This window comes from Balaenoptera ricei, chromosome 15, assembly GCF_028023285.1.
Source record: "Balaenoptera ricei isolate mBalRic1 chromosome 15, mBalRic1.hap2, whole genome shotgun sequence".
In the NCBI taxonomy this organism is placed as follows: Eukaryota; Metazoa; Chordata; class Mammalia; order Artiodactyla; family Balaenopteridae; genus Balaenoptera; species Balaenoptera ricei.
Window position 1 is genome coordinate 57,899,451 of NC_082653.1, and position 27,392 is coordinate 57,926,842.

The 27,392-nt window shown below is 46.5% G+C and overlaps 1 protein-coding gene across 1 annotated transcript in view; it reads left to right on the forward strand.

Annotated features, from left to right (window-relative positions):
• Positions 1 to 303: 303 nt before the first annotated feature.
• The window catches only part of ABAT (4-aminobutyrate aminotransferase), an 89,599-nt gene continuing 62,510 nt past the window's right edge, over positions 304 to 27,392 (forward strand). Inside the window, exon 1 of the mRNA XM_059898177.1 lies at positions 304 to 421. The gene's annotated coding sequence lies outside the window, so the exon portion shown is untranslated. The remainder of the gene's footprint in view (positions 422 to 27,392) is intronic.

Here is a 27,392-nt window from a genome sequence, read left to right on the forward strand (position 1 = left end):
TATAGAGCCGCCCCGCTTTTAGAGACGGGCTCCCCACCCCGCATCAGATAGGCTCCCCTCCGGCTTGGTGGGGGCTCCTCGCGGCCGCCGCCACAGCCCGGACCCTCGCTCCCGGCCCTCGCAGTCCCTCCTCCAGGCCCCCAGTTCTTCCGCCCCCGGAGGCCGGACTGTGCCCCCGTCCCTCCTTCCCCCTCCCTCCCGGGGGCGGTGGCCCGTGGCGGACGCGCTGATTGGCGGCGGTGCGAGCGAGGGCCGGAATCGGCAGCTCTGATTGGCCAGAGTCTCTCGGCGGAGCCAAGAAGCTCGGCGAGTCGCTGGGGGAAGCTGGGCAGAGACCGGGAGGAACCGGAGCTCAGGGCGCGGATCCCTCAAGTCGGTGCCTGGCAGACCGGAGTCCGAACGTTGGAGCAGGGGCCTGGAGGTAAGGACCTGGCGCAGGGTCGCGTGAGACGGGCCCTTCCGCGGCAGCTGAGACGGAATCCTTCGGCCCTGCCCCAGGGAGCAAAAACGGGGCATCTTCTCACAGAGACGGAGCCCTCATCTTCCCGAGACGCGGGTCCCCCGCCCACCCCCGGAAAAGAGAGGGTCTCTCACCTCCCAGAGAGCAAAATAGTTTCCTTTTCCCTTCAGAAATGGGCCTTTCCTTCCTGGCCCCCGGCTCTAGAGATAGGATTCCTCTTCTTACTTTACCCCCTGGAATGGAACGTGCCCCCTCAAAGTGGGTTCCAGCCTCCCCAGGTATCTAGGGCCCCTTCATCTCTTTGGAGACCCATGCCCCTTCCCCCTCCCTAAAAAACTAAGTTTGGATTCTTCTCCCCACCCTCCCTTCTCAGCTCATAGATAACGGTGTGTTTCCTCCAGGAGGGGAAATAAGCCCCTCCTTAAGAGGATATCCCTCTCCAGAGATTCTGCATGTCACCCTCAAAGCCGATACAGACCTCCCTGGGCCCCCCAACTCAGAAACTGGACTCTGCGATTTGCCTTTAGAGGTGGATGATTACCTACCTCCTCCCACCCCCCCATCCGTAGGAGAGAGATGGTTGGTTGCCTCAGACACCTCCACGCTGAAGGCATTTGGGGGATTTCCCCTCTTTCTCCAGTCAAGATGTAACAGAAGGGGTTTTCACACTCAGAAACAGGGCCAGGGTCTGGTCACCAGTCTGGACCAAGTCACCCACCTCAATCCACCCCTCTGTAACCCTTTTACACAAATCCCATCCCACTAACACCCCCCCATCCACCTCTCCCAGTCCCATCCTTCCCACCTAATTCCATCTCACCTTTCCTCACCCACCCTGGCCAGAGGTAAGGCCAGAGGATGAGGTTTAGTAAGACTGGAACTCTTAAAGCTGGGATCCTGAGCCTAGAGATCATTCCAGGAGCCTCCAAACTGCCAACAGAGATGGCCTCTGAGGCAGCAGGACCAGCAGGGACCACCCCCCGCCAACACACACACACACACACACACACACAAAGGACTGTGCTCAGAATATCCTCCCCTGAGGCAGGCCAACCCCTCTTCTAGAGACGAGGGTGTCAGTGCAGACAGAAGGGCCCCAATTTGCTCCCTGGGGCTGCCCCTCCCCCAGCTCCTGTGGGCATTGCCCGGTGGAATTCCCTAGGCCCTTGGCCAGGGGAGATGCTGCAGGAACCATCCGTTGGGCTGGCTTCAGTGAAGCTGGACTAAGGGACAGGATGTTGGTGACCTGAGGGGGGCTGGGCACCGCTGTAATCTGGCAGGCCAGGATGGGGGCGGGAGGCAGGGGAGAGAAAGGCAAGGAGCTTTGCTTTGCTCTTTGGAGCTTCACCCTAGGGGTGGAGTAGGAGAAGCATGTGTCCTGGACGCCCAAAGAGGTCAGCCCTGGAGAGAGAAAAATGGCCCAGTCTGGAGTCCTTAGACCTCCCAGGGACTCCAAATCAAAGATCTTGCTCCTTCATTTTTGGACAGTTGAGCAAAGAGAGGCACAAGGAGGGGAAGAGACTTGCTCAAGGTCACCTAGCCAGTGGGTGGCGAAGCTGGTCACAGCCTCTCCGGGACTCCTGGGCTGCAGGGGTCCCGGACACCACCTCTTGTCCTCATATTTAGAACCGGGACTTCTGGGCACTGTGGTCCCCACTTGTCAGAGGTGGTACAGAGGCTCTGCCAATGTCACGCAGCTAGGAAGGGACAGAGCTGGAACCCAGCGCTGCCCCCCAACAAGCCACCTTGTAGATCCATTCCCAGGGCCTTGCACTTCACCACTCAGCCCTTAGGATCTTTTTATTGAGCCCACTGCCAAATCTAGGCTTGCCAGAATACAAATGGACTCAGGATAGCAAATGAGATCAGTTGCAAGAGTCTGGAGCCGACGCTGCTGCAGGAATATCTGTTGCAGGTGAGGCTTGCTCCAGGCACTTTGGACAGAGCCCCCCCCCCCCCCCCCGAGAACTGGAAGTCACAACCCCTCCCTCCAGAGCCCCCCCGCCTCGATCCCTGCCTTTTCTCTCCGACCCCGAGTTCCCTGCCGCGATGTCCCACCCCAGCTCAGAGCCTGCTCCTTTTCCTGAGGTATCGGATGCCCACCAGCCCACTGGGGCAATGGCAAACAGGTCCCTACAAATGGGAGGGTCTTGAGGCAGAGACTCCCCCTGCCTCCAGCTAAGGGGTTGGCTGTTGTGCTCCAATTTAGAGCAGGGATCCAAGTCCAAGGTGCCAAGGTGAAAGTTCAGAGTATGAGGGAGAACTGTAGTGCATGGGGGTTGAGAGATCAGTCTCTGAATCCCTTTTATCAGGGTCTAGAGCCCAAATCTGCTACTTAGTGTGTTTCTTGGAGGAATTATTAACTTCTCTGTGACTCAGTTCCCTCAGTGTCCTTATCAGGGTAAAATGAGTTAATCTTTGTAAAGTGCATGGCACAGGGCAAGTGGGTGGAAGCAGTGATTATGATTACAAGTCAGAAAACCTCTAAACCTGGGTAGGGAGGTTGTGCTTTTAGGCAAAACTTATGACTCGCAGTGTAGATAATCTGTCAGGGGTAGAGGCAGCGAACAGTCAGCCCCTGCTTGGAGACAAGGGTGATGTCTTCCCAGAGAGACCGTACAGTATGTGGAATGCACCGCAGACCCTAAAGTCAGATGGAGCCGGGAGTCTACTCCCATTACTGCTGACGGGAGACCTTGGGCAGGTCATCCACCTCTCTGAGCCTCAGTTTCCTTATCTTTGAATTGGGTTTGTTGAGGGGTAGGCATCAGATAAGAGAGAGGTCTAGAGCAGGGTTTCTTATCCTCAGCAGTGTTGCCGTTTGGGGCCGGATCATTCTTTGTTGCGGGGGGCAGGGGGCTGTCCTGTGCATTGTAGGATGTCTAACAGCATCCCTACCCTCTACCCAGTAAAGCCGCTTGCAACCACTTCCATTTATGACAACTAAAATCATCTCCAAGCATTGTCAGACGTCCTCTGGGGGGGTGCAAAATCCCCCCCCACCACCACCATTGAGAACTGCTGATCTAATACAGGTGCCCCACTCACAGTGGATGATTGACATAAGAGAGTATCCTTCTTGTTCAGGTTCCTCGTTCTGGTTTGTACATCATGGAGGCGGTGTGTTCAACTGCTGAGCCTCCCGATATTGAGGGCAGTATTAACCCCTCACATTTCAACAGGAAAGTCTGGAGCACCTCCATGTATATTACTGTAGGTTTCCCATTTTACAGGTGAGCAAACGGAGGCCCACAGAAGTTAAAGGACTCTTCTAAAGGCATTACCCCCTTCCCTGCTAGAAGTCGAAGAAACATCCATGCAGGAAACAGTTTTAGAAATCACCTAGTTCTGGGGCCTTCTCAGATCCTTTGGCAGTCTCTTTCAGAATTTAAACTGCGTGCCCTTGGGCCCAGCCATCCCACTTCTAAGAATTTCCTGTAGAAACGCTCACACAAGCGCACAGTAGAATGCAGGAATGTTCGCCTAAGGGCTTGGCAATCCAAGATGGGAAGGGGTTCCATTACATGGGAATATAAGCCGTCTTTTTAGAAGAATTGGGGAGAACTACATTCCTGACCTGGAAAGACCTCCAGGACATGATTTAGTGAAAACACTAAAGTTACAGCATCAGTATATACAGTATTTTAGTAAGTATATGCAAATACGTATAGGGAAGCAAGGAGCATGAAACAGGCCTGTGTGTGTGTGTATATACATATACATATATATATATGTCAATGAATCTATCCAGGGGGAAGAAGAAGAAAAGGAATCCTCTAGCCAGCTTCCTGTGCATTACAGATGAGCCAAGCACAGTCCCCAGAGGTTGAGACTTGCTCAGGGTCCCTCAGCCAGGAAGGATGGCAGGGGGACTCGCCCGAGTTCTGCAGCCCAGGCTGGGGCTGTTTCAGCTGCCTGGCCCCCAGGTCAGTGTGGCGGGTGGGGTCTGAGGACTGGACATTCCTGCATACCCTGGTCCCTCTCTCCTGGGATGTGGTCAGGCCAGAAGCTGCCAGTGGCTGAAACTCAGGCCTTTGAGCTTCCTAAGAGTTCTGGGGCCAGGAGACAGGAATCTGAGGCCTCACGTCCACAGGCTGAGCCTCTGCCCTGGCCACAGCGGATTCTTTCTACCAGCATCCCGGTGGGTCTCGAGGTCACACTGACCAGAGCTGAACTGGGCTTCCACCAGCATGATGGCCTCAGGCCATGGCCATTTTACCTGTCAGTGTCACATTTCCCTATCTTGGAAAAGGCAATAGTATAAAAACAAAGAAAGAAAGAAGGAAGGAAGGGAGGGAGGGAGGGAGGGAAGAGAGAGAGAAAAAGAAAGAAAGAAAGGAAGAAAGAAAGAAAGAGAGGAAGGAAGGAAAGAAGGAAGGAAGGAAGGAAGGAAGAGGGAGGGAGGGAGGGAGGCAATGGTAGAACCTACCTCTGGGTTACTGTGAGGATTAGCTGAAACCCTGTTCAAACACCTGGTACCTGGTCCCCCTTAAGTAATGTGAGCCCTGGCTCTCTCCATCTCTGTCTGCTTGCCAGCCCCCCTTGCCAGGATGCAGGGGGAAAAAGCCTCGTGGGAGCCTGAGGGCTTCAAGAACACCCAGGCCGAATCACCCCCCTCCCTCCACTGCATCCCTGCAGAAGGTCCGGGAGGGGTTTCTAAAGGTGTCTGCGCTCCTCCCTCTCTCCCTTGTGTCTGACTAGCCCCACGTCTCAGGCATTAAACTCTCTTACCCATCCCCGGAATGGCATAGCCTGATATGGCCTCTAGTCACACATTCTTTCCGTAGCAGCGGGCTCGACTCCCCAAGGGCAAATTGCCCTCCTTCTTCAAAAGCTGTCTCCCTGACCCTCCCTGCCCCCAGCCTGGAGATCGATATTTCCTCGGAACTCCCAGCACTTACATCTGAGGCCTCCTTGGGTCCATGACTGTTTGCTGGGTTTTCTCCCCTTCTGTATCCCTGGGGAGTAGAGATCATACAGTCAAGTCTCATTCCCTCCTGTCCCGAATGCAGAGCACCGTTCCTGACACACAGTAGAGACTGGATGAGCATTTATTGTGCAATACATATAACATAAAATTTGCCATTTTAATCATTTTAAAGTGTACACGTCAGTGACATTAAGTACATTCACAGTGTTGTGCAACTCTCACCACCCTCTAGTTCCAGAACTCCTTCATCACCTCGAAAGGAAACCTTGTCACTCTCCCTTCCCCCAGCCCCTGACAACCACTAATCTCTTTTTTGATTCAATAGATTTGTCTATTCTGAATATTTCATATAAATGGCATCATCCAATATGTGGCCTGTTGGGTCTGGCTTCTCCACGTTGTAGCATGTATCAGTACTTCGTTCCTTTTTATGGCTAAATAATATTCTATTGCATGGGTATACCACAGTTTGTTTATCCATCTGTCAGTGGATGGACATTTGGGTTTCCAACTTTTGACAGTTGTAAATGATGCAGCTATGGGCATGTATGTAACAACTTTTGGTTCACAGATCTGTTTTCAGTTCTTTGGGAAGTGGAACTGCTGGGTCATATGGTAATTTTTTGCTTAACCTTTTGAGAAAATGCCAGACTACACCGTTTTACATTCCCACCAGCAATGTGTGAGGGTTCCAATTTTTCCACATTTTTATCAACACGTTTCTTCCGATTACTGTTATTACAATGTATTATTGTCATTCTGGTGGATGTGAAGTGGTATCTCATTGTGGTTTTGATGTGCATTTCCCTGATGGCTAGTGATGCTGAGCATCTTGTCATGTGCTGGTTGGCCATTTGTATATCTTCTTTGGAGAAAGGTTCATTCAAGTCCTTTGCCCATTTTTGAATTGGGTCGTTTGTCTTTTTGTTGCTGTTGTAAGACTTCTTTATATACATAAGTATATCTTTGTGTTGCCATTTCCTCTTGAATTTAAATATTTGCTCAGCTCCTGAGGGTCAGGTGCTGTCTTGTGACCTCGGGATGTCAAGGTGACTACAATATAGTTCCTGCCCACAAGGGGCTCCCAGTTTATTTATTTATTTATTTTTATTTATTTATTTTTGGCCATGCTGGGTCTTCGTTTCTGTGCGAGGGCTTTCTCTAGTTGCGGCAAGCGGGGGCCACTCTTCATCGCAGTGCACGGGTCTCTCACTATCGCGGCCTCTCTTGTTGCGGAGCACAGGCTCCAGACGCGCAGGCTCAGTAGTTGTGGCTCACGCGCCCAGTTGCTCTGCGGCATGTGGGATCTTCCCAGACCAGGGCTCGAACCCGTGTCCCCTGCATTAGCAGGCAGATACTCAACCACTGCGCCACCAGGGAAGCCCTATTTATTTATTTTTATTAATTTTTATTGGCGTATAGTTACTTTGTGTTAGTTTCTACTGTACAGCAAAGTGAATCAGCTATACGTATACATATATCCCCTCTTTTTGGGATTTCCTTCCCGTTTAGGTCACAAGGGGCTCCCAGTTTAGAGCAAAGTTTCTTGACAGCACTAGTGCCATTGCTGGGGTGCGTTTGGGGGTGCTGTCCGTGCACTATGGGATGTTTAGCAGCATTTCTGGGTTTTACTCCACTCGGTGACAGTAGCACACTTCCCCCCAAGTTGTCACAACCAAAAATGTCTCCAGACATTGCCAGATGTCCCCTGGGGGGCCACTTGTCCCCTGGCTGAGAATCACTGGTTTAGAGGCTTAGACAGTTGTGTGTATCTACAACTTCAGTCATATCTCTTGTGCCTAATAGGGTACATAGTGGGCGTTCAGGACTTATTTGTTGGATGTTGGATGGGTGGGTGGATGGATGGATGGATGAAATAATGAATGCAATTTACAGGGTTTGGACATGTGCCTGAAACTCTAATATGTGAAACAAAACACTGTTCTTCCAACTGGCATATTCTACCCCTTTCTGCCTAGCGCAATGGTTCTCACACTTGAACATCAGAATCCCCTGGAGGGTGTGTTAAAACAAAGATTGATGGGTCCCACCACCAGAATTATGGTCCCACCACCAGAATTATGTTGAATCACCGGCCCCGCAGAATGCTCCCAACCCGGTTTCCATGTCCCTTGGGAACCCTGCACCAGACTTCTCCCACCTCTGCCAACCTGTCTATCTTCAGAGGTCTCCTAGTCTTAACTGCCAGCACCTCCCACTTGGGTGCTGACATTTATGACTTTGGACTATCAACGACATGCTGGACATCTGTCCCTCAGCCACTGCATTGAGAATTCCTTCAAAGCCGGAACCCACCATGTCCTAGCACCCCTAGAACCCTGCTACCCAAGTGTGGTCCAGTGCCCAGCAGCATGACATCACTGTGGAACTGGTTAGAAATTCAGACTCTTGGGCCCCCTCAGGCCTACAAAATGCAGTCTGCATTTTAACACTATCCCGGTGGGATGGGGGGGTTCATGTGCGCATTCAAGTAGTTTGGGAAGCCTGTCCTAGGCCATCTCCGTAACCCTCACAACTCAGAGCTAATCCCTTGCAACTTCGCTGATGTGTTATATTGACAGCATCTGTTACACTGTAAACGGTGTCTGGGCTGGAACATCATTAGCGCGTTACTGGCCGTTCATCTCTTTGCCTGATGTATTTTATCTCTTGGAATGCCTAAACTGACCTTGCTTTACCCACTGGAAAGCCAGAGGGGCAGCGTCTTGCTCAAGGTCGAATGATGACCATGAGGCAGAACAGAGAGATGGCCATCCATTCCTTAGAGGGGAGCAGTTGAAACACCTTGGTGGTGACACATGAAAATATGGGGTGGGAGGGTAGCATTCTGAGGCTACTAGGTTTGCTTTTCAAACGTGGAGAGCTGGGAGATGATTTAAAAGTAGGCCAAAAACAGGGACTGAAGTGGTATTTTGCCATTTATTCAACAAGTATTTATTGAGTACTTCGTAGATGCCAGACATCGGCATCACGTGTATGGTATTAACAAGGAAAACAAGGTCTCCCTCTTAGTGGCTTCTGTCTAGGTGGGCAGTCTAGCCATCTGCATTCATTCATTCCTGTGAGTGTGCCCATTTATTGCACAACTTACGTGTGTCCTGACAGAACTAGTGGGGTGTGTGTGTGTGTGTGTGTGTGTGTGTGTGTGTGTGCGCGTGCATGGTGAGGGAGAGACAAACACCCAGCTACTACACCAGAGGATCTTCTAGGCTAGCTGTCAGGGGACAGGCCTGTAAACAACCATTCAGAGAGATGAGTGCCAGGTGTGTGGGAGTGGATAGCGGTCAGAGCTCAGAGAAGGAAGAAGTTCCCTGTCCCTGGGGAGGCTGGGAAGGAAATTTCAGGAGGAAAAGTCAGAAAAGCCAGGAAAGATATTCTCAACAGATAGAACATGAACAGGGGCTCAGAGACTTCATGGAAAACTGTTAAAAGAAAACCTTCAGGAAAAAGGTGGGGGGGGGGGAATAAAATCATGGCTCCAAATACAGATGCAAAAACAAACACTTGTCAGTGATTTTATTAAGCTCATTCAGTGAGAGAACCAAGCAGATGTTGGAACTGGCTCAAAGGAAAAGTCAAATAAAGCATAATTGTCTGCAGAGTAAAGGAATGCTGAAATGCATTACAAATGGAGACAGAAAAAAATGGTTGGACAAGACAGAATTGGCTTCTCCATCAGATTCCTACAACTTACAAAGAGTTGACAAAAATAGCTCGAAGATAATGAACAGGGCTAGAATCAGTTATCTTAAAAGTTTGTGTTGTATGTAAACAATGCATAGTTTTCCATTGAGATGCATTTTTTTTTTCTATAAAACCAGTGTTCAGAGGATGGGGGAGGCATATGGCGGAGCCCACCCAGGGTGGATGGGCAAGGAGAGGGAAGCTGCAGGGGGGCCAGATCATGGACAGCCTGGTGACCCTAGATAATGAGTTCAGACTTGACCTAGAGACCCCTGGGGAACCTGGAAGGGTTTTAAACAAGGAGGTGACCTGATTTGATTAGCACTTGAGCAATATCCTTCTGGAAGATTCATGGAGAGTGGACTGGTTGTAGAAAGAGCGGACAGAGAAGCCTGTTAAAAGATGAGATGGTGGGGGCTTCACATAGAGTAGGGCTCGGCAAATATTTTCTTTAAAGGGCAGGTAGTAAATATTTGAGGCTTTGTGGGCCACACAGTTACGATCGCAACTGCACAGACTGTACCGTGAAATGTAAATGAATGGACGAATAAAAACTTTGCTAATAAAACAAACTAATAAAACTTTATTTACAAAAACAGGCTGGGGGGCCAGATGCCCCCCCCCCAACCACAGTTTGTCAAGCCCTCATCTAGAGCAACGTCGGAGAGGCTAGAGCTGTCCATGGTTTTGACGGGCCTCCTGTATCCCTTCCTCTAGATGTTTAGAGTCCATTGGCAGCTATTGGTGGGAGCCCAGGGACACCACTCCCCTCCCTTTGAGTGTGGGTTCCCTGAGGGAATCAGACAATCCCTGGGGTGGATCACTGGCCTTCTAGCAAAACCTTTCAGGACCTCGAAGCTCCTTCAGGGCAAGATTGGCCAAACAGCCTCTTAAAGCAGCCAAAAGAGCAAGCCATCACCTCCGCAGGGCTTTCCTGTGTAGGATCAGAGCCTGCCTCCCCTCTTTGCCCAGAGCTGTAAATAGCTCTCTGCTGGCTTTGCAAGTGCCATTCTGGGGACGGGCTGGAAATGAGCACACCAAGGAGCATTTGTGCAAATTACTGCCTGCATGCAAATTTGCATGCCTGGCATCCTGCCCCAGCGCTAAGTGCACATTCCTCCCAGGGGCTGAAAGCAAGACTCAAAGAAGAGCCACACACAGAAGCGCATGGACGTTCTGACCTGGGGACAGCGTCCAGGAGCGATCCAGGGCTGGGCTGCCAGGGTAATGATAAGCTAGAGGGACGAGAGGAAACATTCGGAGGCCCCTGGACGGAGTTTCAACTCAGGCTCTGCCCATCCTAAGGCAATGACCCATAAACAGTGGCCGCTCATATTTGCTGAGAATTTGGTGGGTGCTAGGGCTATTCTGAGGGTTTTATATGTATTTTGTTCGTCTCATTGCTCACAACAACCTAAGGAGGAAAGACTGATCAGGTTACAGAGGTAGGAAATGGAGGCTCAGAATGGATGACTGACTCCCGGGCTCTCATAGTAAAAGCAGCACGTCTAGAGAGAAACCCAGGCTTACAGACCCCGACCCCTGCTGTCTAACACTAAGCCACATGGATGCCTCTGGGTATGCCCACTGCTCTTGCTGGCCTCAGTTTACTCATCCATCAATAGGAATAATAATGTCTTATCCCTTGATGATCACAGCAGAGTTTGGGAGGACCAGCTGCCACAGCAAATGAGAAAGCAGGGTTCGAAAGTCAAAAATGCTGAATAAAGCTGGTGGTGGGTGGACAAAGTCCAAAGCACTTCCAGCAGCAGTCACCCACCAGCAACTCGGATCATTTGCGTAATTGATCAGATTCGACCCTGTGCAATCCCTCAGTGTCCTGCTGTGGGCTTGGGGGGGGCTCTGTTTCTTAGACCCTCCTATGGGGTCAAGGAAGAAGTCCTGTATTTGGAAAGCAGCTGTGTTGCTGGCCCCCTGAGCGCCCTGGAGGTTGTGACTTCTGGGTCTCAGTTTGCTCATCTGTAAAATGGCAACAATACTGCCCTTTGAAACAGCATATTGGTGGTTATTAGGTTGGATGATAAGCGTGAGTGGTTGAATGCTTTCTACCTGCCAGGCACTGGGCTCTATTTGGATTATCTCATTTAATGCTCTCAATAATTCAGATAGGGATGACCTTTCTGTGGACATGGAAACAGAATCAGAGAGTTTTAAGTTTCTTGGCCAAGTTCACAGAGGTAGGAAGGGCCAGAAACTGGACATGTGAGACATAATTCAGTCCATAGCAAGACTACTATAAATAGTGTTGCCATGAACATTCTAGAACAAAGTGTTTTAGACTCCATCAGCAGTGTGTATGAGGGTTCCACTTCCTCCATACCCTTTCCAGCTCCAGCACCTCGACTTGCTATTATATTTTAGCCATTCCAGGGGGTGTGTAGTTGTGGGGCTTTTGTTTGTTTGTTTGTTTTATTTTTGGCTTCATTGGGTCTTCGTTGTTGTGTGCGGGCTTTCTCTGGTTGCGGCAAGCGGGGGCTACTCTTCGTTGCAGTGCGCAGGCTTCTCATTGCAGTGGCTTCTCTTGTTGCATGCAGAGCACGGGCTCTAGGCGCCGCGGGCTCAGTAGTTGGGGCTTGCAGGCTCTAGAGCACAGGCCCAGTAGTTGTGGAGCAGGGGCTTAGTTGTTCTGCGACATGTGGGATCTTCCCGGACCAGGGCTCGAACCCGTGTCCCCTGCTAACCACTGCGCCACCAGGGAAGCCCCTGTAGTTGTTTTTAAAATTTCTCTACTAACTGAATTCTATCATCTTTTCTATATGTCTGTTGACCATTTGGAGTTCCTATTTTATGAAGTGCCTCTTAAGATCTCTTGTCCATTTTTCCTTGGACTTGTCTATTTTCTTTTTCTTACAGCTTTGTAGGAGTTATTTAATCATGCTGGATAGTGATCCCTTTGCCAGTTATGTGTTATGTATCTTCTTCTAGTCTGTGGCGTGACTTTAGTTTTCAGTGGTGACTTTTGGTTATTGGAATTTTTAATTTTTACATATTTCATATTCATCTTTTTTCATGGTTGAGGCTTTTTGTGTTCTATTTAAGAAATTTAAAGTCATTCATATTGCCTCCTCTATTTTCTAGTAGCTTTCACATTTTACGTTTCATATTTATCTCTATAGTCTGCCTGGGGTTGACTTTTAGGTATCGAATGAGGCAGGATCATGATAAATTTTTCTTTCCATATGGATAATCCCATTGACCCAATATTACTGACTCTTTATAGGAAATCAAGAATTCATATAAGTGTAAGTCTGTTTTTCTATTCTCTATTTCATTTGTGAAGTGTGTTTCTTTGCCCCACACCGCATTGTCTTAACCACTGTAGCCTTAGAATATGATGGAACATTCCAGATTGCCTCTAAAAAGGCTGAACCAATCAACACTTTTACTAACAATTCAATAACGGTATAATTTATGGGTGTATGATCCTAAGCATAGGCACAGCTTAAAGAAGTTAACAGTTTTATAAGTGACCAGACATGACCCAAATAATTATACAACAATTATATACAATCCTGTAAATGGGGTGCCACAAAGAGGGAGGTATGTGGGGCTGAGTGTGCATGGGGTGGGCAGGGGCTTGGGGGAGGTTTGATCTGGTGGGAGAGAGATCAGGGAAGGCTTCCCAGAGGAGGTGCGTCATGAATCAAAATTGAGGGTTAGTAGGAATTAAGAAATCAGAAACAAGGGAAAAGCATTGGGGGCAGTGGGAACAGCAACTGCAAAGTCTCTGGCACAGAAACCTACACAGGATGGACACTAGATCCAAGTGGCAGAACCTAGAGAGAAGGGGAAGTTGCAGTGCATGAAGATGGGAAAGGTCAGAGGATCCAGACCTCAAGGCTTTTGAACCACATTCAAGAGCTGGTTTTTATACCAAGAACAACTACCCTAAGAAAAGAACAGGAATATTCCAGATTAAGGGCAGTTCCAAGCACCTTCTCAGTGCAGCTAGAGTTGCTTCTTTGCAGGAGAATCTGTGTGACAACCTCTGTAGAAACACATGGGTCCTATAGCCTCATCCACATTTCCTGGCACTGAGCGTCTGGGTTTTCCTGGAAGTGACAGTTTTTCCTCACAGGCAGCCCGAGTTCTGCCGGCAGCAGCATCTGCCCAGCTCCATATCAGGTCTGGAACCCTGCTCTCCCCAGCCTGGAGAGTGTATCCTTCCTGCTGGGCATTTGTGGGATGCCAGGCCCTGCGCCATGGACTTGAGCCATTCCTCTTCATTCGTCATCATCTCTACTCATCACCCCACAGATGAGAAAACAGCAGCTCAGAGAGCTCAAGTCACTTGCCTAAGACCACACAGCTTCCAAGGGGCAAACATGACAGTTTTCAGCTCTCTATGAATTTTATTTTCTAAATTTGAATGGTATTTTTTTTTTTCCTTTTCAAAATAGTGGGTGAGATTCTTCAGGAATTTCACCTGCGGAGTTCCAACATTGAGTCTGGATTTTAAAATATCCCCAGATCTGTGCCCTGAACTGAACTGATGATTACCCAGGCCTAAGACCCCTCATGCTGCCCTTGGCACTGCTTTTTCAATTTGGTAGCCAGCATGGGGTTTTGGTTCTTTCTGCACTGAGTAGGATAATTGAGAAGGTTTTAATATGTCAAGATATATGTCTGCTGGGTTTTTACAGAACTGGGGGAGAGGGAGAGAGCTATATCTACACCAGCACTTAAAATCTCATTAAATGGGTCCGTCCCTGTTTCAGGATGGGAAATCCAAACAGAGCCGACAAGATTGATGATACTTTCATGAATCTGGGCATCTGTTGTGTTCCTTGTGGATTTTCAAGGCAGGAATTTGCTGGCAAGAGAATGAAGAAGCCAGGAGCTTCAGAGAGGTCTCAGAGCCTGGAGTGATGGTATAGTTTTGGAACAAGGATTGGCTTGCCCCTCCACAGTGGGGTATGCTGGTGGGTGGGCGTGGGAACAGACTACGGATTTCCCTTATTCCCTCCCTTTGCAAGCCATGCTCCCCGTATTGGCTCACACTTCTGTTTACTGAGCACCTTCTCTGCACGGCAGTGTGCTGGGTGCTGCAATTACCCTCTCTTGGGACCCCATAGCAACCCTGGGATGGGATTTCAGACCCATTTTACGGATGAGGAGCTATTAACAAAACTTGCACCAATTCCCAGAAACTGACTGCCGGAGTTGGGATTTGAACTCAGTCACCTGACCTGCTGCATCTGTCCGTGTGGTCAGGAATCCCCTTGGGGCAGACATAGTTTTTTTTAAAATTTTATTTATTTATTTTTTGGCTGCATTGGGTCTTAATTGACGGTGGCTTCTCTTGTTGCGGAGTACGGGCTCTAGGCCCACGGGCTTCAGTAGTTGTGGCTCACGGGCTCTAGAGCACAGGCTCAGTAGTTGTGGCGCACGGGCTTAGTTGCTCCATGGCATGTGGGATCTTCCCAGACCAGGGCTCGAACCAGTGTCCCCTGCATTGGCAAGCGGATTCCCAACCACTGTGCCACCAGGGAAGCCCCAGACGTAGTTCTGATTTGCATTTCTCTGATAATTAGCGATGTTGAGCATCTTTTCATGTGCCTGTTCAAGAGTAGGGGATTTCCAGCGGGGCAGTTGTGTCCCCACAGGGGACCTTTGGCAAGGTCTGAAAACATTTTGGGTTGTCACAGCTGGTGGAGGGGATAGTACTGGCGTTTAGTAGGCAGAGGCCAGGGACGCTGTTAACATCCTGCAGTGCACAGGACAGCCCCCAGCCCACATAAAACAAAAAATTGGCTGGCCCAAAAAGTCAATAGTGCTGAGGCTGGGAGACCCTGCTTGAGAGCACGCCTTTTCCACCCCCTTTCGAAGGTTTTCTTGGGAAGTTTCTGTAAGGGGACGCCTCTCTCTCATGGCAGGGCCTAGGCTCTGCACTGGAGTCAGTAAAATGCTTTAGATAACATCCAAGAAGGAGGCGGCAGCTGAACTCGTGATGTTCAGCTCAAGATAGGTTTCTTTTTCTTTTTTGGCTGTGCAGTGCGGCTTGCGGGATCTTAGTTCCCCAACCAGGGATTGAACCTGGACCCCCTCCTGCCGTGGAAGCGCCGGGTCCTAACCACTGGACCGCCAGGGAATTCCCACAATTTTAAAACGCACCATTCTGGATCCGGGGCATTTCCAGTACCGCCAGTTTACCCCTGTGTTGATGGGGGTTGAGTGAAAAATCCCCCCATGGGGGCCTGAAACTCAGGACACTTGCCGTATTATATTCTTTTCCTTCTTGTGGGAATGCAGCACATGAATGCATTCGTGCCGAAGCTGCTGACCACGTGTGCCCGGGATCACCGCACGTGTCCGGGTGAGATCCTGCATGTTTATCCCCGGGGGGTGAGCAGCTGGGCAAACTCTCGCCTTTTGTGTGGGGTTTTGCTACGTTGCCCAACTGAACAGTGGAAAACTTGGGCAACTTAGTTAGCCTCTGTGCCTCTTCTGTAAAATGGGGTTAATAATCACCTCTGATGAGGCATCAGACAGACTGCTTGTCTTCTCTGAGCCTGGTTTTTTCACTCCGTTAAATGGGAGGGTTGGACAAGATCTCTGAGGTCTTTATCCAGCTCTGAAAGTTTTAAATTTGAGATGCCCAGTTGCCACTGCCACTTTGCTAAAAGAAGAGCTTCCGGTGGAATAGTGGACTTGGCCGTGACAGGTGCGCCCTGAACGCTGAGCCATCCCTGGAGTAACTTGAGAAAGCTGGTCTCGGCCCATGTCCGGTCAGGCACTCATGGGCAGAGAAGGAAAAGGAAACTCGGAGAAGCCACCTCATCCTGAGTTCCAACTGGGGTCTCTCGGGGGCGAGTCCCCCAGAGCTCCATGCCCCCTTCTCCACACACACGCTGGGCACCCCCGACCTCCTTCCGGCTCCCCACGTATTTCCTCACATGAACACAAGGCCCAGTAGACTGTGTTCTGTGGGAGCCGCTGAGCCCGGGAGCCCGGGAGCCGGGCTAGTACCAGGAACACTGGCATCCAGCCTTGTCTGACCAGAGACCGTATCTCCGTGAGCTCTTTTTTCTGCATCTCTTCAGATCTGTGAAATGAAGAGTCCCAGGTTTGCTTGGGGATGTCCTTTGGAAAGAAGAATGGCATGTCGACGCCACATGGTTATTGGGGAAAGTTGCTGAGTCTACAAGACATCTCTGCACTTGAGTCGGCATTGGGTGAGAGACAGGAGAACTCCTCGGAGATTTCTGTTAAAAGACCAGAATGAGAAGCCGATGGTTCATAGTGGCTGCGATAAGAGGCCGGTGACTTGGTGTACTTTTCCTCTTCTGCAGGAGCCAAATGATGGTAGAGATTGCATTTCTCCACATCTGTAGAATCACCCCATAGCATCATGCTCGTGATTCTGCAGAAAAGCCAGGCAGCCAGACAGATATGGGTTCAAACCCCAACTGTCAACTTATGTGATACAAGGGGGGTGAGTTTTACTTAACCTTCTGTGAATCTGTCTCCCCATCTGCAAAATGGCTCTGCCGTTGCATCACAAGATGTTTAAATGCATCAGTGATCAGATAGCAGAGAGTAGAGATAAAGCCTGACCCACCAAACGGCACTTCAGCTTTCTTTGCCTTGGTTTTCTTATCCACTAAATGCGAAGAAGTCTTTCATGTGATGGAGTGGTGTTTTGTCTCAAAACAAACAGCACTCGTGGTGACAGAGAGACACAGGGCAGTTACTGGTGGTAACCAACCAGAGCAGTTTGCCCCAGGACACCTGCCATTCCTTGGGGCAGAGCAGTGGACCCGGGGGAGTGGACAGTCAAACAGGGCACAGAATCTCAGAACCTGGGACCAGGAGGAATCTCTGAGCTGATCCAGTCTAACCGTGATGCTTGAAGCTCCTCTCCTGCATCCTAGATGAGAAGGCGCCCAGCCTCTGGAGTCGAGCCCACTCCAACACGAGGAGCTTCCTTAGTTATTGGGCCGGAATCTGCCCGTTCTGGTTATTTCTCTCTCGTTTTGCGACTTACCCAAGATTGCAGCCATCGCACAAGACACAGCTGGGACATGAACCCAGGTCTCCGTGCTCAGCTCGTGCCCATAGCCCCCATGTTGTTCGGGGTCCTATTGCTGCCTTCCGTTCTGCCCAGGTTTCTGGGCACACAGCAGGGCTGGTGTGACTGTGCAGGGGGACTCCCGGGGAGAAGACTGCTCTCTACCTTGAGAACTCTTGGGAATTTTGGGAGTCAGCAATCTGACTGTGTCCCTGAGACCTGGTCAGCCCTTCTCATCTGCAGATGCTGACCGGCTGATGGGACCGTCACAGGAGAGACGGGGGAGTGTTCCCAGCAGCCGGGTCCCCTGGGGGCAGACCTAAGGAACACTGGTCTTGGACCGGCCTGTCCCAGCTGACCCAAGGCCACCTACTTCCCCAGGAGAAAGCTGCCTAGGTTAGGGAATCATTTGTTCTCTCTCTCTTTTGTTTTTCTGGCCTCACAAAGCTGCAAGATCTCAGTTCCCCAGCCAGGGATCGAACCCTGGCCCTGGCAGTGAAAGCGCTGAGTCCTAACCACTGGACCGCCAGGGAATTCCCAATCATTTGTTGATTTTAGTTTTTCCTCCTACAAAGTCAGCCTGCTGCCTCCATTCCCAGAGGTGTCCACATCCCAAGGACTTAGCAACATTCAACACACAAATTATATTTCATGTCCACGATGAAACAGAGGTGAAGAGGAGCTGGCATTCCGGAGCAGGGAGACATGCATCAGTGAACAAATGGGAAACTGTGAAGGACCTCAGCGAACATAAAATTTGGCAAGGTGAAGTAGTGGAGTCAGGAGGGCCTCTCTGAAAGTGTGATTTCTGAGCTGTGGAAGGCGCCACCCATTCAGAGACAGGGAAGTATGTTGGGGGTGGTGGGGCTCTGCACAGGAGGTGCACGGCAGGACCCAGGTCCAGGGACTTTGAGGTTATAATGAGAAGGTTGCGTTTTATTGTCTTTGCAATCAAACACCATTGGTAGGTTATTAACCAGGGAGTGATGTGGTCTGTTTCACTCTAAAGCAATCCCTCTGGCCGCCCCATGGAATGTGGATTGAACAGGGCCACAGGGGAAAGCTGCTGTGACTTGGAGGTGGCTTGGATTCGGGTGGAAACAGAGAGAGAGGATGTCCTGGAAATGTCTGGAATGATGTCAGGACCTGAGGGAGTGGCAAAGTAGATATGCTATGAACACTGGTTTACAAGTATCTGTTTGAGTTGCTGCTTTCAGTTCTTTGGGGTATTTACCTAGGAGTGGAATTTCTGGGTCATATGGTAATTCTCTGTGTACCTTTTGAAGAAACAGCCAAACTGTTCTCCATAACGTGCCATACTGTTTTGGTCAAAGTAGCCACAGTAGCCTTTCCAGATTCAATAGGATGTAGAGACAGACCCCTACCTCCTGAGCGGGGAGCAAGGTCACAGAGACACGATGTGCAGGAGGGGAGATACTGCAGTAGCACCTTTGCAGCAAGCAAACTGCTGCACGGACGGGGCATTGATCAGTCCATTTATTCATTCCTTCAGTGAATATTTATTGATGTTGTCTGTGCCAGGTGCTGTGCCATGGTGGGGATACAGGGCATCCAGTGTGTGGTTCTTGCCATCTCAGAGCTTACAGTTACTTGGAGAGAGTCCTGAACTAAAATTATGCAATTAATTTTGGAGGAAGGGACCTGGGTTTTCTTGATATTCCTTTTCTCCTTCCTTTCACCCTTTTTTATGTTTTAAATTGTTATGATCATCTTTTTAAAAAATTTTTTATTAGAGTATAATTGATTTACAAATCAGTACACCTGATTTACAGGTGTATGGCAAAGTGAATCAGTTATACATACACACATATCCACCCTTTTTTTAGATTCTTTTCCCATATAGGTCATTACAGAGTACTGAGTAGCGTTCCCTGTGCTATACAGAGGTCCTTATTAGTTATCCTCTCCTTCCTTTTACCTTTTTTAAAATGGATGAATAGCTTAATATGGCAAACTGCACTAAACTTAACATACGGCTCCATGAGTCTTCTCCTATGTAAACACACACGGGACCAGCACCCAGATCACGATACGGACCATTCCCAGCCCCCAGAAAGTTCCCTCATGCCCCTTCCCAGTTAATAACCCCCAGAGGGTAACCGCTGTTTGACATCTATCAGCAGAGATTAGTTTTGTCTGTTTTTGAACTTCATCTGAATGGGATCTGCAGGAGATGCCCTTTGGTGTCGGGCATCTCCCTCCTGCTTGTGAAACCCCACAATTAAAGCTTTAGTTAAAAGCTGCAGTAGGGCTGTGAGCGCATGCAGTAGTGAGACAGAACCAAATCTGGGGAGAATCATATCAATACTGACAACAGAAGAGCTTGCCTTCTGTTATTTATTATGCTTGCATTAGCAAGCATAATAAATGCTTGCTAAGCATTTATTATGTGCCAAGCCCTGCCTGAAATTATAATGGGGGCAGAAATCAGAAGGCCACGGGCCCTGGGACAGTTCCCAATGGGGTGGGACCCCCACCTCTGCTCTTTATCATCGGGTGTGACTCTGGGCAGGTTACTTTAATCTCTCTGTGCCTTCGTTTCCCCTTTCGTAAAATTAGAATGACCGTTGCCATATCATGTCACATATCTTAGTGATCAAAATAGACACGAAGCTCTGTATTTAGGGAGCTCGAATCCTTATGGGGATGTGGGGAAGATAGACAGCTTTTTTTTTTTTTTTTTTTTTAATTTTTATTTATTTATTTATTTATTTATGGCTGTGTTGGGTCTTCGTTTCTGTGCGAGGGCTTTCTCTAGTTGTGGCAAGTGGGGGCCACTCTTCATCGCGGTGCGCGGGCCTCTCACTGTCGCGGCCTCTCGTTGCGGAGCACAGGCTCCAGACGCGCATGCTCAGTAATTGTGGCTCACGGGCCCAGTTGCTCTGCGGCATGTGGGATCTTCCCAGACCAGGGCTCGAACCCGTGTCCCCTGCATTAGCAGGCAGATTCTCAACCACTGCGCCACCAGGGAAGCCCAGACAGCTTTTTTTTTTAATTGAAGCATATTTGATATACAATATTGTCTTAGTTTCAGGTGTACAGCATACTGATTTGGGTTTTTTGCAGGTTATGTTCCATTATAGGTTGTTACAAGATATTGGGTATAATTTCCTGTGCTATACAGTAAATCCTTGTTGCTTATCTCTTTTATGTATAGTAGTTTGTATCTGTTAATCCCATACTCCTCCTAATTTATCCCTCCCTTGCTCCCTCTCCCCTTTGGTAACCATAAATTAGTTTTCTATGTCTATGAGTCTGTTTCTGGTTTGTATATAGACTCATATTATTTTTTAGATTCCACACATAAGTGACATCATATAGTATTTTTCTTTTTCTGTCTGACTTACTTTACTAATATAATATTCTCTAGGTCTATCCATGTTGCTGCAAATGGCATTATTTCATTCTTTTTTATGGCTGAGTAATATTCCATTGTGTGTGTGTGTGTGTGTGTGAGTGTGTGTGTGAGTGTGTGTAGACTGCAAACGCTGGCTCTGGAGAAACACGCACCTCCAGTGCTGCCGATGTGTTAGCAGGAAAGGAAACAGTGTCTGCTGCAAAGAGTGGCTCCACCAAACTAGGGTATGCGCGCTTTCTCTAAAGACTGCACTCTGGACGTGGATGCACATGGGTCACTCTTGTGTCATTAGGAAGATAGGACCGATCCGTGGTTTCAAGGCTTGGAAAGCCTAGATCAGTGTTCAGCAAACTTTTTCCGCAAAGGGCCAGATGGTCAATATTTTCTGCACTGTGGCCGTGTGATTTCTGTTGCAGCTACACAGCTGCCTTTGTAGTGCTTTGTAGCAGCCGCAGTGGCCGGAAATGAACGAGCAGATCTTCATTTGCAAAAATCGCACCGTTGGCCACACTGTGCAGACTCATAGCTGAGAATTTGAATCCCTGGGCAGCCAAGCCTCAGAACGCCCTCTTTCCTGGCCTTCCAGGAATTCCGGGCTTCCTGACTCCGAGCTTCCCTTTCCTCCTCTGTCTTGGGATGAGTCGAGAAATTTCGCTTTGTGTTGACAACACGTGCCCTGACCTCCCTGACTGTGCTGACCTACTTTCAACTTTCAAGTATTTACATCTGGGATTGGAATCCGGTTTGACCTGGTTCAATGCCAGGAAACAAACGTCCTTTTTAGAGTCCATTTGAAAGCTCACCTCCTCCTCCCACATCTTCAGAAACCAAATCGAACACAGATCAATGTTCCAGTGTCTGTGAGGCTCCCTGTTAATGCTGTGTCAATTTATTCAGTACTTGTTTTCCTGTAATTAAATGTCTAGACACATTTTGCTGCTATCAGCTGAGGCTACCCTAGCTCTCTGTTATCATTTCTCTGTATATTATTAGAGAGAGAGGCTGCTTTCAGGTTATTAGCAATGATTCAGAAAATACCAAAAGGTGGAAGAAAGTAGACTTCCACTCCATAGCCCCATATCCAAGACAAAATGGTGTTGAACAGAAAGTCCATTTCTTTCCAGCCTTCCTTTCTCATGTATTGGTTTATGGGTTTGGTTTTGCACCTCTATGAAAGTATAGCCAGACTGCATATAAAATTTTACTTTCTCTCTCATTACATCACTTCAAAAATCATTCCTCTGCCTTTTTACATGGTTTTTGATAATTAAGTTGTTGTATCACAGCTTATTTGAGTAGCCCTCCTCTGTTTGTTGTTTACATTGTTTTCAGTGGTCCACTCTTCTAAATTACACTGCTCTGAACAACTGAGCACAGAACTATTTCTTTATTTAGAATTGATTGCTTTAGCTACGTTTCTGGGCGGTGGAATTATTTGGTTTTCAAATATTTACTATTTCTTGAATCCTTGGGGCTACATTCTTTTCCAAAAGTGTTGGATCCAGATACTATCCATCGTGGTATGTTTGGAGAGAGAGCAGGGGTGATGTTCTGACTCTCAGACCTGAGATCAGAAATGCAAAAAACATAAATCGCAGATGGTTGCTTGGTTTGTTGATTGGTTGGTTCTACCTTCTCGGTCTCATTTCACAAAGAGGAAATTGACTCCACACCTAACACACACCCTCAATTTCACAGATGCTATTTCTTTTTTTTTTTTTTTTGAATTTTTGAATTTTATTTTATTTATTTTTTTATACAGCAGGTCCTTATTAGTCATCAATTTTATACACATCACTGTATACATGTCAATCCCAATCACCCAATTCATCACACCACCACCACCACCCCCCAGCCGCTTTCCCCCCTTGGTGTCCATACGTTTGTTCTCTACATCTGTGTCTCAATTTCTGCCCTGCAAACCGGTTCATCTGTACCATTTTTCTAGGTTCCACATACACGCATTAATATACGATATTTGTTTTTCTCTTTCTGACTTACTTCACTCTCTATGACAGTCTCTAGATCCATCCACGTCTCTACAAATGACCCAATTTCGTTCCTTTTTATGGCTAATATTCCATTGTATATATGTGCCACATCTTCTTTATCCATTTGTCTGTCGATGAGCATGTAGGTTGCTTCCATGTCCTGGCTATTGTAAATAGTGCTGCAATGAACATTGGGGTGCATCTTTTTGAATTATGGTTTTCTTTGGGTATATGCCCAGGAGTGAGATTGCTGGATCATATGGTAATTCTATTTTTAGTTTTTTAAGGAACCTCCATACTGTTCTCCATAGTGGCTGTATCAATTTACATTCCCACCAACAGTACAAGAGGGTTCCCTTTTCTCCACACCCTCTCCAGCATTTGTTGTTTGTAGATTTTCTGATGATGCCCATTCTAACTGGTGTGAGGTGATACCTCATTGTAGTTTTGATTTGCATTTCTCTAATAATTAGTGATGTTGAGCAGATTTTCATGTGCTTCTTGGCCATCTGTATGTCTTCTTTGGAGAAATGTCTATTTAGGTCTTCTGCCCAGTTTTAGATTGGGTTGTTTGTTTTTTTGATATTGAACTGCATGAGCTGTTTATATACTTTGGAGATTAATCCTTTGTCCATTGATTCGTTTGCAAATATTTTCTCCCATTCTGAGGGTTGTCTTTTCGTCTTGTTTATGGTTTCCTTTGCTGTCCAAAAGCTTTGAAGTTTCATTAGGTCCCATTTGTTTATTTTTTTTATTTTTTACTTTTTTCCCATTTGTTTATTTTTGTTTTTATTTCCATTACTCTAGGAGGTGGATCAGAAAAGATCTTGCTGTGATTTATGTCAAAGAGTGTTCTTCCTATGTTTTCCTCTAAGAGTTTTATAGTGTCCAGTCTTACATTTAGGTCTCTAATCCATTTTGAGTTGATTTTTGTGTATGGTGTTAGGGAGTGTTCTAATTTCATTCTTTTACATGTAGCTGTCCAGTTTTCCCAACACCACTTATTGAAGAGACTGTCTTTTCTCCATTGTATATCCTTGCCTCCTTTGTCATAGATTAGTTGACCATAGGTGCGTGGGTTAATCTCTGGGCTTTCTATCTTGTTCCATTGATCTATGTTTCTGTTTTTGTGCCAGTACCATATTGTCTTGATTACTGTAACTTTGTAATATAGTCTGAAGTCAGGGAGTCTGATTCCTCCAGCTCCATTTTTTTTCCCTCAAGACTGCTTTGGCTATTCGGGGTCTTTTGTGTCTCCATACAAATTTTAAGATTTTTTGTTCTAGTTCCATAAAAAATGCCATTGGTAATTTGATAGGGATTGCATTGAATCTGTAGATTGCTTTGGGTAGTATGGTCATTTTCACAATATTGATTCTTCCAATCCAAGAACATGGTGTGTCTCTCCATCTGTTGGTATCATCTTTAATTTCTTTCATCAGTGTCTTATAGTTTTCTGCATATAGGGCTTTTGTCTCCCTAGGTAGGTTTATTCCTAGGTATTTTATTCTTTTTGTTGCAATGGTAAATGGGAGTGTTTCCTTAATTTCTCTTTCAGATTTTTCATCATTAGTGTATAGGAATGCAAGAGATTTCTGGGCATTAATTTTGTATCCTTCAACTTTACCAAATTCATTGATTAGCTCTAGTAGTTTTCTGGTGGCATCTTTAGGATTCTCTATGTATAGTATCATGTCATCTGCAAACAGTGACAGTTTTACTTCTTCTTTTCCAATTTGTATTCCTTTTATTTCTTTTTCTTCTCTGATTGCCATGGCTAGGACTTCCAAAACTATGTTGAATAATAGTGGTGAGAGTGGACATCCTTGTCTTTTTCCTGGTCTTAGAGGAAACGCTTTCAGCTTTTCACCATTGAGAATGATGTTTGCTATGGGTTTGTCGTATATGGCCTTTATTATGTTGAGGTAGGTTCCCTCTATGCCCACTTTCTGGAGAGTTTTTATCATAAATCGGTGTTGAATTTTGTCAAAAGCTTTTTCTGCATCTATTGAGATGATCATATGGTTTTTATTCTTCAATTTGTTAATATGGTTTATCCCATTGATTGATTTACGTATATTGAAGAATCCTTCAATCCCTGGGATAAATCCCACTTGATCATGGTGTATGATCCTTTTAATGTGTTGTTGGATTCTGTTTGCTAGTATTTTGTTCAGGTTTTTTGCATCTATATTTATCAGTGATATTGATCTGTAATTTTCTTTTTTTGTAGTATCTTTGTCTGGTTTTGGTATCAGGGTGATGGTGGCCTCATAGAATGAGCTTGGGAGTGTTCCTTCCTCTGCAATTTTTTGGAAGACTTTGAGAAGGATGGGTGTTAGCTCTTCTCTAAATGTTTGATAGAATTCACCTGTGAAGCCATCTGGTCCTGGACTTTTGTTTGTTGGAAGATTTTTGATCACAGTTTCAATTTCATTACTTGTGATTGGTCTATTCATATTTTCTGTTTCTTCCTGGTTCAGTCTTGGAAGGTTATACCTTTCTAAGAATTTGTCCATTTCTTCCAGGTTGTCCATTTTACTGGCATAGAGTTGCTTGTAGTAGTCGCTTAGGATGCTTTGTATTTCTGTGGTGTCTGTTGTAACTTCTCCTTTTTCATTTCTAATTTTATTGAGTTGAGTCCTCTCCCTCTTTTTCTTGATGAGTCTGGCTAATGGTTTATCAATTTTGTTTATCTTCTCAAAGAACCAGCTTTTAGTTTTATTGATCTTTGCTATTGTTTTCTTTGTTTCTATTTCATTTATTTCTGCTCTGATCTTTATGATTTCTTTCCTTCTGCTAACTTTGGGTTTTGTTTGTTCTTCTTTCTCTAGTTCCTTTAGGTGTAAGGTTAGTTTATTTGAGATTTTTCTTGTTTCTTGAGGTAGGCTTGTATAGCTATAAACTTCCCTCTTAGAACTGCTTTTGCTGCACCCCATAGGTTTTGGATCGTCGTGTTTTCATTGTCATTTGTCTCTAGGTATTTTTTGATTTCCTCTTTGATTTCTTCAGTGATCTCTTGGTTATTTAGTAGCATATTGTTTAGCCTCCATGTGTTTGTGTTTTTTACGTTTTTTTCCCATAATTCATTTCGAATCCTATAGCGTTGTGGTCAGAAAAGATGCTTGATGTGATTTCTATTTTCTTAAATTTACCGAGGCTTGTTTTGTGACCCAAGATGTGATCTATCCTGGAGAATGTTCCATGTGCACTTGAGAAGGGAGTGTAATCTGCTGTTTTTGGATGGAATGTCCTATAAATATCAATTAAATCTATCTGGTCTATTGTGTCATTTAAAGCTTCTGTTTCCTTATTTATTTTCATTTTGGATGATCTGTCCATTGGTGTAAGTGAGGTGTTAAAGTCCCCTACTATTATTGTGTTACTGTCGATTTCCTCTTTTATAGCTGTTAGCAGTTGCCTTATGTATTGAGGTGCTCCTATGTTGGGTGCATATATATTTATAATGGTTATATCTTCTTCTTGGATTGATCCCTTGATCATTATGTAGTGTCCTTCCTTGTCTCTTGTAACATTCTTTATTTTAAAGTCTATTTTATCTGATATGAGTATTGCTACTCCAGCTTTCTTTTGATTTCCATTTGCATGGACTATCTTTTTCCATCCTCTCACTTTCAGTCTGTATGTGTCCCTAGGTCTGAAGTGGGTCTCCTGTAGACAGCATATATGTCTTGTTTTTGTATCCATTCAGCAAACCTGTGTCTTGTGGTTGGAGCATTTAATGCATTCACGTTTAAGGTAATTATTGATATGTATATTCCTATGACCATTTTCTTAATTGTTTTGGGTTTGTTTTTGTAGGTCCTTTTCTTCTCTTGTGTTTCCCCTTAGAGAAGTTCCTTTAGCATTTGTTGTAGAGCTGGTTTGGTGGTGCTGAATTCTCTTAGCTTTTGCTTGTCTGTAAAGCTTTTGATTTCTCCATCGAATCTGAATGAGATCCTTGCCGGGTAGAGTAATCTTGGTTGTAGGTTCTTCCCTTTCATCATTTTAAGTATATCATGCCACTCTCGTCTGGCTTGTAGAGTTTCTGCTGAGAAATCAGCTGTTAACCTTATGGGAGTTCCCTTGTATGTTATTTGTTGTTTTTCCCTTGCTGCTTTCAATAATTTTTCTCTGTCTTAAATTTTGCCAGTTTGATTACTATGTTTCTCGGCATATTTCTCTTTGGATTTATCCTGTATGAGACTCTCTGCGCTTCCTGGACTTGGGTGGCTATTTCCTTTCCCATGTTAGGGAAGTTTTCGACTATAATCTCTTCAAATATTTTCTCTGGTCCTTTCTCTCTCTTCTCCTTCTGGGACCCCTATAATGCGAATGTTGTTGCGTTTAATGTTGTCCCAGAGGCCTCTTAGGCTGTCTTCATTTCTTTTCATTCTTTTTTCCTTTATTCTGTTCTGCGGCAGTGAATTCCACCTTTCTGTCTTCCAGGTCACTTATCCGTTCTTCTGCCTCAGTTGTTCTCCTATTGATTCCTTCTAGTGTATTTTTCATTTCAATTATTGTATTGTTCATCTCTGTTTGTTTGTTCCTTAATTCTTCTAGGTGTTCGTTCTTTAATTCTTCTAGGTCTTTGTTAAACAGGTCTTGCATCTACTCGATCTTTGCCTCCATTCTTTTTCCAAGGTCCTGGATCATCTTCACTATCATTATTCTGAATTCTTTTTCTGGAAGGTTGCCTATCTCCACTTCATTTAGTTGTTTTTCTGGGGTTTTATCTTGTTCCTTCATCTGGTAAAAAGTCCTCTGCCTCTTCATTTTGTCTATCTTTCTGTGAGTGTGGTTTACATTCCACAGGCTGCAGGATTGTAGTTCTTCTTGCTTCTGCTGTCTGCCCTCTGGTGGATGAGGCTATCTAAGAGGCAGGCTTCCTGATG